Raw genomic sequence first — 17,758 nt, forward strand, 5'->3', positions numbered from 1 at the left:
TTGCGGAAATGAAATGAAAGCAGGAAAGGACTAATCTATTTTGCTGAAATGAAATTGCAGGAATGAAATGCTAGACTACACTTGTAGAATTGAAATGTTATTCTACGCTTACAGAATTGAAATGCTATTCTATGCTTGCAGAATTGAAATTCTATTCTATGCTTGCAGAATTGAAATTGCGGAATTGAAAGGCTAATCTATCAAAGCAGGAAATGTCTAATTTACTTTTGCTGAAATGAAATTGCAGAATGGAACTGAAATAAACTACTTAGCAGAAGGTTGGAGTAGAAAAAATAGAAGAAAAGCAGCAATCACAAATACTCTGACGCTTCCCTGGAAATGACACCAAAACGATGGTGGGCTCTAGTATTGGAGCAATAATGCTGCAACTCCTGGAACTCCCTTCTTTACTTCTATCAACTGGTAGTTCCTAACAAACATGGAAGTGACAGTGTTGTATGCACAAGTACTACCTCTTGCCGCGACTGTCACATGGTCAGCTGGCACAAGTCCACTAGGAGCTTAAGCCAACTTCTATGAGATCTTAGAAGAAGCTTTTTAACTGATGGAAGAAAGCTAACTCAAAGAAGGCTAATCTACTTGCAGAAAGATATTGGAAAGCTGAAAGGAAACACAAACCCTAGCAAACCCTAATTTTACCAGCTAGCCCTACTGATGCAAGAAATAGGATGCAAGCTACTGAAAGAGATGCCATTGACTTCTAGGAAGGTAAAAAGCATGTGCCTAAGATACTTCTACAGTAACATTTGAAAAGAAACATCTTTTTGTATTTTTGAATAAGTTGTTAGAATTATCATGCATGTGCTTTGACTCTGCAAAGGTAGATTGGTGAGAGGAAATGCTTGCAGATGGTTGGGAAGGTTCAAAGAGGGCCTAAGAGGTCCCTATCTCCCTTCCAGAGAGTTTCACAAAGCTTTGCTATCAAGAAACCGCGCTCGTGAGCTTCTACAGGAAGTCTGCAGGGGTTCTACATGATGTTCTGTATTTTCTACAGGATGTTCAGAAATGGGATTTTTGAGGGTGGATGGAGGAAGAAAGGTCGAGAAGTGAGTATGGAGGTAGGATAAGGGTATGAGGAGGTCCAGGACTTGGTGGGTGGAGCTGAGGAGAGATGAAGATGGCTAGATTTGTTCAAGGAGGAGTGAAGCAATGTTGCACAAAAATTAGGGTTATGTGAGCAAATGGCAAACGTGAAGCAAGAATCTGTGTTAGGGGATGGAGCAGATGGGATTGATGGAGTATGGGAAGATAGAGAAGTGGTACAGGTGCTCTACAAGTTGTTTCTTCAACTGAACCAATGAAGACTTGGAAAATCAGAGACCTAGTTACATTAACCTAATCTGATCTAGCTAATAGTAAAGAGAATGAAAAGAAGTTTATTTTCAATGAAACCATGTATACTAACTATGCAACGAAGCAATCAAGAATCTGAACATGTAACCAACTTCTGCAAATAAAAATCGAACACTAATGATTGCATGGCAAAGCAAAGACAATGTTTTTGGTGGCAGCAAGGTCACCTTGATCCCAGCTCTTGATCCCACTGAGGGAGAGGTGAAATCAGAGGTGCTTGATGGCCTTTTTCTAAAGCTCTTCCCTGTTAATAACCTATCAACTCAATTTGAACATCAAAAGCCTTTCTAATCATCAACAATGACCTAGGTAATCAACAAGATTTTAATCTACTTAACAGAAATTATTTTGCAAAGACATAAAGAACAAATAACAATACATAAAGGAAGCCTTGGCACTTGGGTTGGGCCTAACCCCAAGAGCTACAGGCTCCTATAAAGAACTCAGAGCTGATGCCAAATATAGATGCTTTTCATTACCCAAAAATAATCATGTCACAAGAAAGTTATACAGCAGTAGCTACAAAAATGAGTTGAGATAATGAAAGCACTATGGTGCAAAACCCAACAATTCCAAAAGTAAACTATGAAGGTTGAGGCCTTCCTATTTATGCACTACGAGGGTCCTAGCAACCCTCCTTAACTCAAGGGACTCGGCTGTTCAAACTACCAGTAAACAGTCACTCTTCACAAAGCTGCTCGGCTACCTTTAGGATTCGTTTTGGTGGCCCCCTGAGCTCCGAGTTGAGGGTGGAGATTTCGAGGAAGGGCCATTTAATGCAAGAGACGACCTCCCTATGAATCCTCACCCTTGCTCCCTCATGCTTGGCTGTCACCTAGCTCATAATTTCTTGGCTTTGCTCCAAAATTTGTCCAAAAAACCTGAAATAACCATGTATTAGCCTCCTTGGTAAAGTGACCACCCTTATTCGTTCAAATAACATAAACATACTCAAAAAACATGCATAATCTATGAAAAATGGTGGATTGATCAAGGACAATTAGGCAAAATAAGCCCAATAAGTTACCCAATTCGGGGCTCATCAGTACTCTCATAGTTTCATTCATTCTTGAGAGGGTACCTGTTATGCACCCAAGGATGAGCTTATGTCCCTTTGATCCAAGGGAGCCGATACAGGGCTGATGGTCATCACTCGATCCTCACACAGGAGGAGGACCCATTCGAAATTTCTTTGAGGAAGATTTCTTCCAGTGGCTTCGTGGCCAGATCATGTTGATTGATGACTATGCTTATGAGGGTATGGACTTCATTGGTGACCCTAACTTGATGCTACTGCCCAGGACCAACTGGGGTCTTCAAGGTGAGAATGATTTTTGAAAGTACCTCAAGTATTTTTTAGCTTTTGAATGTTTATGTAATGTTTTTATGGGTGAACAAGTACTGACATGAAGCTTTATGCTTAACACATATGTGGCACCATTACAACCTCCAAGCGAACCCCGCCATATGCAACAAGGAGGCCAACTACTTGCTTGGGGGGGTGATGCTGACAGTCTTCAAAAGGTTTTAAGGAACCTGGATAGCTTGAGCATGGGTGTAGCCCCCCTTCCTATGAGGGAGATTCCCGCTCATATGTAGCAGCACACAGTCGGTGTACCTGAGTGGTTTCTGGTTCCTCTTCGAAGGATAGCTAGAGCGGTTTTAGCATTTCAATAGCGGTAGGATCTTTTTAACAGGTGTCTTGGTGTAGCCAAAGGGTGTTTGTAGCTAGGCTTAGTAGCCATTTTGTACTTAAAACATCCAAGTTTTGGAATATTTTGATGTAAAAGACTGGATTTTATCTATATATATATATACAAACATTTTGGTATTTTGATGGTGTAAATGTTTGTTAATTTTTTTTTGTAAAAAATTTTAGCTCTGTTAATTTTTACTTTTCATGCATGCTTCTATAGTGAATGGATACCAATATAACACATAGTTTACTAGTGAACCAACAACCACATTAACTTCTCTAGAATTGTGTTCATATGTGATTATTTCAAATTGACATTCCAAGAGTTGTACCCTTAAATAATGACGTAACAAGGTTGGATTACGAATGTGATAACTATTTGTCAATTGCATAACAACTAGCTGAGAGTCTAACCTGACCACTGGATTGGAGATGTCCCTTGACGAGACTTCAGTGAGAAGTGAAATTAAGGACATGTACTCAGCAATACTATTGGTGGCGGTGCCGAGAAAGACTCCTCTAGAACAAAATTGTTTCGACTCAGGTGTGTAGATGACCCAAGCAACTGATGCAATGTGCCGTGTGTGACGACTGGCACCATCTGCAAATCCTAAGTATGCTAAGGGTAATGAATACATCTATATTGTGAGAAGGATATATGAGACAAATCCTCCAATAAATATCAAAACAATCCAATCACACCAAAAAAGGGAAGCAAAACTTATAAATACATAAAATTACAAAGCACATGCCTAGTGCAATACTAGGCATAATACTTTTTTAGATAGAGCCCATTTCTAGGCTCAGTGAGTGGGACTCCTTCCCAGTCCTAAAGTTCATATGCCCCTTTTGAGAGGGATTTCTTGATGACATAGGGACCAATCCATAAGGGTTGAAGTGTTCCCTCCCCCAAGAGGTCATGTTTTTATCATAAAGTGTTGGCTTGTTAGGGCTTGATCCAGGTTCAGAGGTGATTTAGCCAAATAAATCCCAGTACTACTGGACATTTTGGCAACAGTCTGTTGGGTGCGAATTAAGGTCTCACTTGAAGTAGTATGGGAGGGTTCTAGAACCAGGTTTCCACACCCTGAAGATGTCTGATGGTTTCAAGTGGTTTGTGGTTCAACCCTGTGTGCACGTCGCTACGCGCACTTACCCGTACCTCACAGCCTGAGATGTTGCCTTCGCACAACCCTACTCGGGGGCCGAATAGTGTTATTACCCAAGTCCTTACTAGTAGCCCGATATTAGTTGATTAACTTAGCTTATTTGTACACTTTCAGTTATACTTAACAATATTCACAATTCATATAAGTGCACATAGTAAATAAACAATATAATTGCAAATGAGATCAAACATGTAATAACTTAGAACAGATGCATAGAATTTGTAACAAAACCTTTCTTTATTAATCTTTTCTTCAGTTACAGACTCAACTCTACCCTGCGCACTCAACTGCAGGGGTCCATGCACTCAGCTGCGGACTCTACTAGGCCTCTGTGCACTCAGCTGCAGAGCCTCTTCCTACTACTACGACCCAAGACACACTTAGATTCTTCTGCTATGCTTCGCTATCTCCTTCTATCCATTCTATTCTATGATGATCATGATCTCTTTACAAATTAAGGCCTCACTTTATTTATACAATCCCATGGTCTGCAGACCATGGCTAGGCCCACATTCCATTCAAACTTAGGGCAGACAACCCTATGACTCTAACATACATTTCACGCCTGCAATTCACGGGGCTTTACAATAATATTACTCAAAACTTGGGATTTGAGCCCCAAAACATGTTTTGGGGGGATTCCATGCCCAACGAGCCCCCAACACAAACATCGTGACTCACCCTCGAGTCACTCTATCAGTGCAGCGATCTTGGCGCAGAGTCCCTCCAACTATTTTTGTATGGTGCTAATGTCTGCAGCACACTGAGCTGCTGCTTGCTAAACCTATTGCATCCTCTGTTCTGAGACCTCCGTCTTTGAATTGTTTCCTTACATTTGTACCAACATCTGTTGCATATTTTTATAGTCTCGCGCCCTTGGTCAGATCCTTGGGTCTTGAAGACTTTGCCTCAGTCAGTCAGTTAGGTAGCCTCCCAACCATGTAGGGCTTCAAGTGATTTCCATTTACTTTGCCTACGGAAGGTTTCCCATTTAGTTTGACTAGATGGACCACACCTCCATCTGTGACCTCGTTAACCACGTATGGTCCCAGCCAATGCATTCTAAATTTTCCCGGAAAATTTTCAAACTTACTGACATACAGTAGTACTAAGCCATTTACTGTGAAGGTGCATAACTTGATATGGCGATCGTGCTAGGCTTTTTCACACTACTTTTGTACCTGCTAATGAAATCCAACCAGAAACCATTCTTCCTCAAGTTCTTCCAATTGCGTGAGCCTTTCCTCCATTGCTTCATAGTCTGTCATTCTTGTGAGTGCTACTATTCATAGACTAGGTACGATATATTCCATCGGCATGATGGCTTCCATGCCATAAACTAATCAGAAGGGTGTTTTTCCCGTCAGCTTCTTGCACGTTGTCCTATACACCCATAACACGACAGGTACGCGTAGGTCCCAATCATTTCGCTGTGCGTTGCACACTTTGGTTAGTGCAGTCTCTAATATTTTGTTGAAAGCTTCTACAGTCCCATTAGCTTGTGGGTGGTACTGTGTACTTTTCTGATGATATACCTGGAATTATTCTGTGAGCGCACTGATAGTTTCGTTCAAGAAATGTGTTCCACGATCACTCATTAAGATTTTCGAATAGCCAAAGTGGGTTAACACGTTTTCGAACAAAACTTTGCAGCCATTCCAGACTGCAATCTTTGATCGGCTATGCTTTTGCCCATCATGTCAGACACTCTATTGCGGTGATGATGTAGAGCATGCCCATCTTTCCTTGAGGTTTGATTGGTTCAACAAAGTCGATTTCCCATTTTTCGAATGGTTGCAGTGTCATTTGTGTATTTAATGGCATTTCGTCCCTCCGCGATGATTTTCCCATCCTTTGACATATATTGCAGGCCTTACAGTGTGCTTTCGAATCCTGGTGTAGGGTTGTCCACCACAACCCTGCGCAGAGAATATTTTGTGCAGTTTCTTGTCCTGCATAGTGTCCTCCTACAGTGCCCCAATGTGGTTCTGTGAGGATATGACTTCTTTCAAATTCAAGTACGTATCTTCGCAATATCTCATCATTTCCCATTTTGTATAGGTGCCCCACAATGACAGAAAAAATTGTCTTGCACATAACCAATTCCTTCTTCTATTCGACAGAGTATTCCTTCAGCACAGTCCCTGTTGTCAGAAAATGGATTATATCTTCAAAGTGCCCGTCTGCAATGCGCACCGCAAAGAGTTGTGCATAAGGTAATCCTTCCTCCAGATTAGTGGGTTCCTCACCCATCTCAATGTGCGATAAATTATACGGTCCTACGTTTAGGTGTCCTAGCTTTACTATGACCTCAAAATCATAGTCTTGGAACAATAAGAGCCACCTACATATGTGCCCCCCCAAAACAGGCTTATTGACCAGGTATTTTAGCGCAGAATGGTCGTTATACATTTTGAAATGTCCTCCAAGCAAATAATGTCCTCGTGCTCAGTGGTGGAATAGTTCTTCTCTGCTTTGGACCACCTCCAACTTGCAAACACGATAGGGTGATCCAATCCTTCCCTGCCCTACTATGTGAGCACTTCTCCTAGTGCGATATACGATGCATCAACATGGACATGAAACTCCACATCCCATTTTGGGAAGACCAGGATTGGAGTGGAGGCCAATTTCCCCTTTAGGACATCCAAAATTTTCATGTAATCGTCATTGCAGCAAAATTTAACATCCTTTTTCGATAGCTTTTCCATCAGTGCTGTGATTTGGGAATAGCTTTTGATAAAATTTATGTAGTACCCGGTGTGTCCCAAGGTAGCGCACAACTGTTTAACACTTCGTGGTGCTTCCAAATTTAGAATAACAACAATCCTCATAGGGTCCACCATCAGTCCCTTCTTGTAGACCACATGTCCCAATAGGTTTCCAAATGCAACGAGGAATGTGCACTTCTTAAGGTTCAATGCAATCTAGTGTAGTTGGCAAGTATCCAGCATCAAGTGTAAGCTTGCTACATGGTGCTTAACTAATCTAAACATGGTCCAATCATCCAGATAGACCTCCAAGAATTTGTGGATGTATTCTTTTAATTCGACAACAACAATGCACGAAACGATGGCTAGTGCGTTCTTCAATCCAAATGGCATAACGGTGTCTTGAAAGCAACCCCATTCCATTGGGAAGGTCATTTTGCTTCTGTCTTCCAGTGCAATCTTAATCTGGTGGTACCCCCAGAACCCATCCGTGAACAAGTATGCTTCTTGTGCGCCAACATTTTCCAATACTTCATCTGTGAACAGTGTCGAGAATGGGTCATGTACATAGACGTCGTTTAGTTTCTTGAGGTCCACTCATATTCTTATTTCGCCCTTCTGCTTTTTCTCTTGTACTACCATAGGACTCACCTAGTCAAATTCTTCCACTGGCTCAATAATGCCGGCTGCGAGAATTTTGTCTAATTCTACGTGGACCTTTTCCTTATATTTTCGATTCAAATGGTAAGGTCTCTGTTTAACTAGCTTCGCGTCAGGTTTTATGGTGATCTTCATCATCCTTAAGTTACCAACAATCCCTTTTAAATTTGTAATTTTGGTCAGGAATAAGTCTTGGTGGTCATGGAGTAACTCAGTGACCTTATCCATCATGGCATCATCTGAATAGTCTCCAAGTGTTGCATACTTTGGTTCTGACTTCGTTCCAATGTTTACCTGCTTCGTTTTTAGTGGCATGGTGATGTCAGGATCCTCAATCAATGGTCCTCAAACCTCGCAACAACCTTCCATTTCTGGAATGTTAATATTTCAGGGGTCCTTATCATCCTCCTCAACATTTACATTGTAACACTCCAGCACGTAGCTCAGCTATGTCGCCCACTCTAGCTAAAGCACTTCCATTGGCTCTTGGGGTATTCTGAAGATATATGCTTTTACTGCTTGTAGCGCATCATCAATAGTATCCCACCAATGATCTTCAAATGTCAAAGTTAACAGAAATCCCTCGTGCAAGGTATCCCATTCGCTCGTACCATGGCGGAGCTCCGTCTCAGTATACCAATTCATGGGTATGATATCTAGGTGTTGTGGCCACAACCACTTTTGAGTGTTTTTACTGTTCCCTCCAGGGAATAGTTGCTATTCCCTAAAAGGAACAACACCTTTTTGGAGTGTTTTTGTTGTTCCCTCCAGGGAATAGTTGTTGTTCCCTAAAAGGAACAACACTTGTTGGAGATTTTTTGTTGTGCCCTAAAGGGAACAACCCCTTTTTGGAGTGGTTTTTTTTTTTCTTGTTCCCTCCAGGAAACAGCTGTTGTTCCCTCAAGGGAACAACACTTTTAGAGTTTTTGCTGTGGCCACAACCACCACCCTATTAAAACTTGCTCTGGGGGAAAATTTGAATGGGTCCCTTAAGAAGTTTGATCTTTCGTCTTTCCGAATGATAACCGTAGTTTTCAGATGGAATTATGTCCTGAAAGCTAAATTGTTCAATGGTTTATTAATTATGGTTGCAATCCATTTTTAATCATCAGTCCCCAAAAAATCATCACACCCTCTTGAGATTTAGAGCCGGAAGGACTCATATAACCCCCAGTTGCAAAGTTTGTCTCTTTATGAAAGTTTTTATGAAGGTAAGGTTTGTTTTAGGCTTTTCTATCATATCTCTCATAATCATAGCTAATGTTAATTATTTCCATAGGCGAGGACCAAGAGAAGAAAATCGAGGTCAATGAGATGATGCATAAGCATTAGGAATGGCTGCAAGGAATGCATACACAGTGGGGACCTACACAACAGACTATGGTGATTTCTTGTTGCTTATCCTCCCTCCAACCCTTCCACTCTTGTAACAGAGCTTTCAATTGCAACTGCTGACTTGCAAAAGGATCTTACATCCTGAAATACCTATCCAAGAAAAGGAGGTATGAGCTGAAATATTTGTTTCATATGTATAGTGTTCTGTGGATCCTAAAAAAAACACCTTCGTCTGCTGGATCTGTGCAAGTTTGATAAGGATCGATGGATGGAAACAACTACAGAGCACTCTACCTCACAATCTATCGAAGAAATGTATGAACACATCAAATCAAGTTATTATTACCTCTGGATACACCTTAAATCAAGACAGATGTCGAAAAATGAGTGCACTATCTGCATTTGCCTTTAGGGAATAAAAAGGAATAACATTCAGTCAATACGTATGCAAAGGGATGGCATGTAGTCATTCCTCTTTCTACAGACATCCATTCATTTTTCTTCAAGAAATAGAACAATCCAGTAGCAATGGCTTCAACGTGTTCACTGTTTCATTAACCATTACATTTTGTATATTTTAATTTGAATATGGAAAGGAAGAGGGAAGGCCGAAGGTTGGGAGAAACTGATGGTCAGTTCTCTTTCTCCATAAGTATCACCTCTAGACAGAGGAAAAGGACTTTTTTTTGGCAGAAGAGGGGTCAATTTTATTATGCTAATAAAGAAGACTATTTCGGTCAAGAAGAAGCCTTTTTTCATATTCATTTTCCTTTTTCTTTTATGTTTGGAATCAGGATGTTGTGACTGGCATGAGGATATATATGTTTTTTTTTTAGCACAGTGATAACAGACAACTTATGACTAGTCTTAGTTATTTGAATATAATTCGTTATCATGGTTAACTCATGAGTGGTCTCTGATTCGAAGCTATATTAAACGTCAGTCGCAAGTTTTATTTGTAGAAACAAGAATGTGTATTCTTGTATGAATAATTAGATTGCAATTAAGCTTAAATACAGCCTTGTTCATTGGTGAACTCAGTAATTGATTCATTTGACATGGAATCTATATATGATGTTTAATCTCTTTTATTATGCTCTTGCAGGATAGATTAGAATAGTTAGAACTAGCTTAAGCAGGTAGAATCTATGTAGATAGTACTTGACACATATAGGTTAGTTATTTCTTTTATTGATTTAATTGAAATCTTCCTCCAAGAAGCAATCTTTCAACACCTATAACAGTTTACAGGATCCTTTAAAACCCATTGGAGCTAGCCACTCCAAATGAAAGCAGATCTCATTGGGGTCTACGATCATGTTGGTTCCCTTTGCTGGCACAACGAACATTCGACGTGACAACAAATTGGCACTAGAGGGAGGACTTGATCCGCCATCGACATCTTTCAGGATTTCATCTATAAACATTGTGCATGGATTCGAAAATATTGATGTATGGATCGTAAAGCTCGAAAAGATCCTTTCGCCCATTTGGAAGAGCCTCATTTCAAAGAAGCAGAGGTCCCTCTAAGTCCTGTGTTTGGGTCACCCAAGGAAGAGAGAAGGTGGGAGTATCCTATCACTCATGAAAAACCAGTCAGAGTACTTACTCGTGCTTACGCTTGTTCCCCATCTCAGCTCCCCATCTTTCATCGTTTACCTCTGACAACTAAAAGAAAGCCAAGGATCTGTCCCATAAATGACAAGATATCTATAGCCCCTTCTCTTGAAGATATTGTGCTAGAGTCCTTGCAAAGTATCGACACTCCTTGGGAAGAGATTCCTAAGGATACCCTCTCTAAAGGCAATCCCTGGCTCGATTTGGGAAATCCTAACAAAGAACACTTGGGGGAAACCTTTAACCAAAGCCTCCCCAACCATAATATGGCTAACATTCCTCCTCCAGGTGGGAATCAACCTCCACCAGCTCCTCCAGGTGGGAATCAACCCCCACCCCCTCTGGAAGGACCCCCTCCCTGGCTTGCACAGGATGCTATAGCAGTACCTAGGCAGCAACATGCCTTACCCAGGAATGTAGAAAGAGTATTGCCCAAATTTGACCTTGAGCAGGGAGACACAACTGATAACCATATCCACTCTTTCTTCCTAGCCGTGTGCATGTTAGGGGTAGCTGATGAGGATGTGGTATGTCGCTTATTCCCTTTTACTCTAATTGGTGCAACATCCACATGGTACTTTAGCCTGAGAATAGGATCAATCACTTCATGGGATGCTTTTTAGCGTGCCTTCGTAGAAAATTTTGGCAATGATAAGACACCTATGGCCTTGGTTTTAGAACTATCACATTTAAAAATAGAAACCAAAGAAAAGGCCAAGGATTTTAACATTCGGTTCAACACTTTGTTCAATAGAATCCCGGCTAACACTAGACCTACTGATCGGGTGCTCATGGAATTCTACATCATTGCTTTCCCTGTCCCTACTGTGATGTGGGTCAAAAGGAGTAATGCACAAACCTTATAGGGTGCCATTGATGAAGCAGTAAAAGTTGAGAATGAAATGATTAGTCTCACAGCATGTCATCATATGACCAAAGAAAAGAAAGCCTCTCAATCATCAAAGAAGAATAATGGGAGTGATAAAAAAGCAGCTAAGATCAAAGAAAAGGACACCAAAGATGTGGAAGGTTTGCATTGAATCATTAATAAATTAACGAACACAGTCATCAATATGAAAAGAAATTATGGAGAGAGTACAAATGGAAATGGAGGAAATAATAACAACAGAAAATCCTTCAAACCTTTCTATCGCAAGAAGAAAGAAGGTGGTCATGGTCAACCTGCGTTACCTACTCCACCTAATGAAGGGATTTTAAATACGGAAGACCTGACTCTTATCAGATTGCTTCTTACCAAAGAAGAACCTATAACAGATCTGGAGAAAGAACAGGAAGATGAGGAAGATTACGAGGTAGAAGAGCCTAGGGACGAGGTATCTCAAGTCAATGTACTATGGGAATTCTATGTAAATGGGAACAATGATGACGAAGAAGATAGTACAGAAGAAATTCACACTAATGAAATCCACACATGAAATAAAGGGCCACTTGCGGATGTGGTGAAGCCTGTAGACCAAAAAAAGAGAGATGTTCGCCCTTCGAAGACATCCGCTCCCAAGGTTCCTATTGAGAAGAATAAACCTAGTGGTAATTCCAAGAGTACTCCAGTCATAAGCTATTCGGAGAAGGATAATACATCACCAAATGCAACGAAGGAAACTCAAAATGGTAAATTCACACCTAAGAGCAGCAAGAACCATATGTTTAATGTAGCAGAGCGATTTTCTTTTGAAAGCTATGAATGAACGAAATTGCAAATATCCCACCAATCTAAATAGTCAAACTGAAACTTCTATGTCCAGACCCATTAGTACCTCTAGTACATCCCAAATTCCATTAGCCATGGAGGCCACTCCGTCGAAAATGAATCGAACACCCCAAGATGTCAATGCAGCCATGATAGGAAGGAAATCAAAATCCATGACTCCACCGTTCCTTATCACATTTGAAATCTTCAACATGAATGTACACAATTGTGTAGTAGATTCCAGTGCCTTGTCCACTATTATGCCTTACACTGTTGCTAAAAGATTTCATGCAATGCCCGAGAAAACTAGAACTCGAATTATGAAACTGGAGAGAATGAATGTAAAAGTAATTGCAGAATTGAAAGATGTGTTGATTCGAATGACTACCAAACCATACTACGCACAAGTCATTGACATAGTGGTAGTCGACATACCCGAGGCATATGGGATGCTTCTTAGTAGGGACTGGTCAACAAATTTGAATGGATATTTCTCAACTGATTGGTCCCATATCTTGTTTCCTCAAAAAGGTAAAGGTGATACACTGAGATTTGATCAAGAAAGTTACATGTAGTATGTAGTGACAGAACTAAATGACCCCAATGAACCTATAATGTTTACCAACTCCATCCTTAGGAATTATAGTTTCAACATTTGTGCCATGGAAACCTATTTTTGAGAATTCCATGCAGAGACAGTTGAAGAAACTGCAACAAACACACAGTTGGAAGCTCTCCCCTATAGTCCAACTGATGAATTATACTATATTATAGTAGATGATAGGACTAATTTCATAGAAAGCAGTTTAATTGATGTAACATTAGATTTTATATTTTGGACACTCTAATTTGATGGATCTAACTGCATAGAGGGCGCAAGTGCCAGGAGCATTCTCATTGACCCACAAGGGAACCAACATTTGATGGTCACCCGACTGGAGTTCGTGTGCACTAACAACATAGCAGAGTATGAAGGCTTGTTGTAGGGCATGAAGAAAGCCATTGATACAAAGGTGAAAAATCTTAAAGTTTTTGGTGACTCACAGATAATTATTGACCAGGTAAGGAAAATGATACATTGCAATTTTCCACACCTGGTAATATACCAACATGGGGTATGGAGCTTAATTAACAATTTTGATTCTTTTAATATCACATACATACCTCGAGGGTGAAACCAAGATGTTGATTTGATGGCTGGTATGGCTTCAAAACTTTTGCCTAACCTTAGATTAAAAAAGAATAAATATTATGTTGAATTTATTTTTAGACCATCCATACCTGATAACATCTCAAATTGGTAGGTATTCGAAGGTGACAAGCAAATCCTTCAGTTCCTGCATTGTGAAAAGACATTCAAAATTGAATTTATTGATGAAAAAGAGCACGACAGGATTATGAATTAGAGTGAAGATGAGGAAAAATATCAGTCCAATATAACTCCAAAGTTAGTTGTCAAGATGGATCACTTTTATGACCTACATGATAAATTTAAAAAGCTGACTAACTGCAAAACGCATAGCTCATCCATGAAGTATGAGTCGGTCAACCTTGGAACCGAAAAATACCCAAAAAATGTCAATTTTGGCTTAGGATGCTCTCCACAATAAAAGGTTGTGTTTGTTAAACTATTTAAAGATTACAAGGATGTCTTTGCATGGACATATGGCAACTTAAAAACCTTCGATACCGGCATCATGCAACATGTAATTAATTTGGAAAAGGATGTTAAGCCCTACCAACAAAAGCTTTGTAAGATGCATCCAAGCCTGGAACCATTGGTGAAGAAAGAATTGAACAAAATCCTAGACGCTAAAATCATTTTTCCGGTCAGGCACACCCGCTAGGTAGCCAATCTCATGTCAATAAGAAAAAAAATGTAGACATCAGATTATGTATCAATTTCAGAAACCTGAAAAGAGCATTGCAGAAGGATAACTATCCTGTCCCATCTATGGAACACATTCTTCAATGCGTTTCTGGGTCTGAAATGTTGTCCCTATTGGATGGGCTTTCGATATATAATCAAGTGTTGGTGTCAAATGCAGATCAACTTAAGACAACCTTCAACCCTAAATGGGGCACCTACGCATATCGTAAAATGCCGTTTGGACTTATTAATGTAGGCACCACATTTCAGAGAGCTATGGACATAGCTTTCTAAGGATTGATTAACAGATCAATAGTGGTTTACATGGACGACATTACTATGTATTCTTATCGCAAAAGGGATCATAGTTATCACCTGAAACAGATTTTCGAAAGATGTCGAAGGTATGGAATATTGTTGAATCCCAATAAGAGCATTTTCGCAGTTATAGAAGGGAAGCTACTAGGTCATATCCTCTCCAAGGAAGGAATTATTATCGATCCTGAAAGAATAGAGACCATCATGAGAATACAACCTACTGCAAATAAAAGGGCAATGCAATCTTTTTTCATGAAGATTAATTTCGTTAGGAAACTCGTTTCAGGCTTTGTGGAAATAGTGTGTCCCATTCAGCTAATGATGAAGAAAGACGTCATGTATAGGTGGAGCGATGAAGCTAAGAGATAATTTCAGTGAATTAAGGAGGCCATCACATAAGCTCCTATGTTGGTTAGCCCCAATTTTTACAAGGAATTCCTCCTATACACTTTCACTTCTGATGTTTTATATGCCGCGATCCTCACCCAAAAAGATTATAACGGCAATGAAGTCCCCATTTTGTATATGAGCTCTAATCTTAAAGGGCCAGAACTGAATTACTCTAACGTGGAGAAACAAATTTTTGCAGTTTTTAAAGCCGTGAAACAATTCTACCCTTATTTACTAAATGCCAGGACCAAGGTGATCATTCCCCACCCTGCTGTAAGGACCCTCTTCGTGCATAGGGAGATGGGAGAATGGAGAGGGAAATGGATAATGACTCTTCAGGAATATGACCTTGAGATTAATCCAGTAAGCATAGTTCAAGGGGAGGGGTTATGTAAGCTTGTAGTAAAAGCCTTGGTAGTTAAAGAAGGGATGTCAGAGGAACCAGAAAATCAGTGCATGCAGAATGCTCAAGTAGCATTCAGGGAAGAGGCCGAATGGGACAACGAAATGTTAATATATGAGCATGAAGTATTGGAAGTCCCATTGGACTCTAATTCGTGGTATTACGACATCTGCTTCTATCTAGCATGGGGGTCATGTCCTGAACACATGGATGCATCACAAAGAAGAGCAATCAGATTAAAATCTAATCAATATCACTTGGCCAATGACACATTATATAGGAAAAATTATGACGGAGTTTGGATGAGGTGTTTGGAAAAGGATGACATTGATCATGTGTTGAAATAAATGCACAACGATCGAGTAGGTGGTCACTATGGTGGAGAGACCACTGCCCACAAAATATTAAGATCTGGGTATTGTTGGCCTACAGTGTTCAAGGACTTGCATTCCTATGCTCGGAAATTCAAGCTGTGTCAAATTTCCGTAGGGTGAGAAAGAAAGCCAACCATTCCCCTTAGGCCCGTTATGATTTATCACCTGTTCCAGCAATGGGGCCTAGATTTCATAGGTGAGATCACTCCAAACTCTTCACAACAACATATGTATATACTCATGGCAACTGACTGCTTCACCAGATGGACTGAAGCCATCCCGCTTTGGAAGGTAACGAAGACGAGGTAATATCTTTTATTGATAAATTTATTATCAACAGGTTTCGCATCCCTGACGCTCTCATATTTGATAATGCTTCTTATTTTTCATCACTAAAATTGATTGAATTTTCTATCGATAAATCAATTTGCATAAGATATGCATCAAAATATTACCCCCAGGGAAATGGATTTGTAGAGTCCTCAAATAAAAACCTCATCCGCATAATCCGTAAATATGTCGTCGACAACCAAAGGAAATGGCACAACGCTCTAACAAAAGCCCTTTGGGCCAATAGAGTCACCCCAAAAGTAGCATTAGGGAATTCCCCATACTTCCTCGTCTATGTACAGGAAGTAATTTTACCTCCCAATGTTACCATTCCCTCTTTACAGCTCTCCCAAGCCTCAAGAGGGACCCCTTCAACCTTACTTCAAAAAAGAATCAACCAACTGGTGAGCTTGGAGGAATTGAGAGAAAATTCCATAAATAAGTTCAGGAATCACCAAATTATTGTGAAGAGATGGTTTGATCGCCATTAGGCAGGAAATAAAGATCATTAAGTTGGAGAGCTAGTCTTGAAATGGGACAAACTAAGTGAGCCAAAGGGTAAGCACACGAAATTCCAACATTTATGGTTGGGCCCGTTCCAAGTTGAGGAAAAAATTGGTCAGGGAATCTACATATTCAAAACTTTACAGGGAGAAACCAAAAAACTCCCTGTTAATGGCCAGCATCTTAAGAAATATTTCCAGTAGCCACCACGTGGTGGTTACCTCCTGAGTAGGTTAGGATTTAATTTTTTTTTTTTTGTTAGCATAGTTATATTTTTCTTTTTTTTCTCGTTTTTGTTTTTATGAAAAGTCTATCTTCCTTTTGTTTTTGAACTTCAGTCTTTTTCAACCATTTGATTTTGGTCTTTCAGTTTCATTTTCACCTTTTATAACTCTCTTCTAATTGCCCTCATTCACTACCTTCAGCCTTTTTCTTCTCTCATTAACCTGCTAGTGAGTCTGTAGAACCCAAAGTCATTATTACCTTTCAAATCAAGCGAACCTTCGATGAGCCTTTGAGAATTGGAAAATTAGTGGTAAAATTCAAATTGAAGCCACTCATTGGCATCTATTAGGAACTAGGTAGGTTCTGTTGATAACCTAGACACCCGAAGCATGAAGGGACATCATTATAAAATGAAAAAATGTGTAACAACGGTTGGACGGGTATGGAGGAATGTTGCATTTTAAAATTCCACCTAGACATAGCCTATACTTGCCTATAAGGTTTGCAGTTATTCTCCATTGGTTCCATCCACCACACTAAAATTTCCAATATCTATCATCTACAAGTAAACCTCCTTTCATGGGCTAAGCTCGATGTCGTATATCCTGTGGCAAATCTAATTGTGCTCTAGTCCTTGTGCTCAAAACTGGAAGGACTTATTTAAAATATATATATATATATATGAAATGTCGAGTCCTTGTGCCAATCTGGAAGGACAAGTTGTTTGGGAAGTTGGTTGGAGTAGGGACTATTGCTGGACTCAGAGTACCGGTTGACACAACAAGCCCAACCTTGCTTAAGCAATTTAAAAATATGGCATGATCCATGATTGTGCCCCATTCGATCATACAAAAGTATAGCACTAATTTTTTTTACATAAAGTGTAGATAGACATATCTACATATATTCATCAAGCTTGATGTGTGATAAAGAGCTGAGGTACACACCCAAACAGGTATTGACAAATCGGTGATGGCCCTGAAAGGATTTTGAAAGTAGAAAATAGGTAAAGGATGGTCAATAAATCCCATAATTCGACCATTGGAGAATGCCTGTCAAAACCCTATCAGTAAG

Source organism: Pinus tabuliformis, chromosome 2_1 (genome assembly GCF_031772625.1).
Source record: "Pinus tabuliformis cultivar Carrire ecotype Pingquan chromosome 2_1, CPIR1, whole genome shotgun sequence".
Classification (NCBI taxonomy): Eukaryota; Viridiplantae; Streptophyta; class Pinopsida; order Pinales; family Pinaceae; genus Pinus; species Pinus tabuliformis.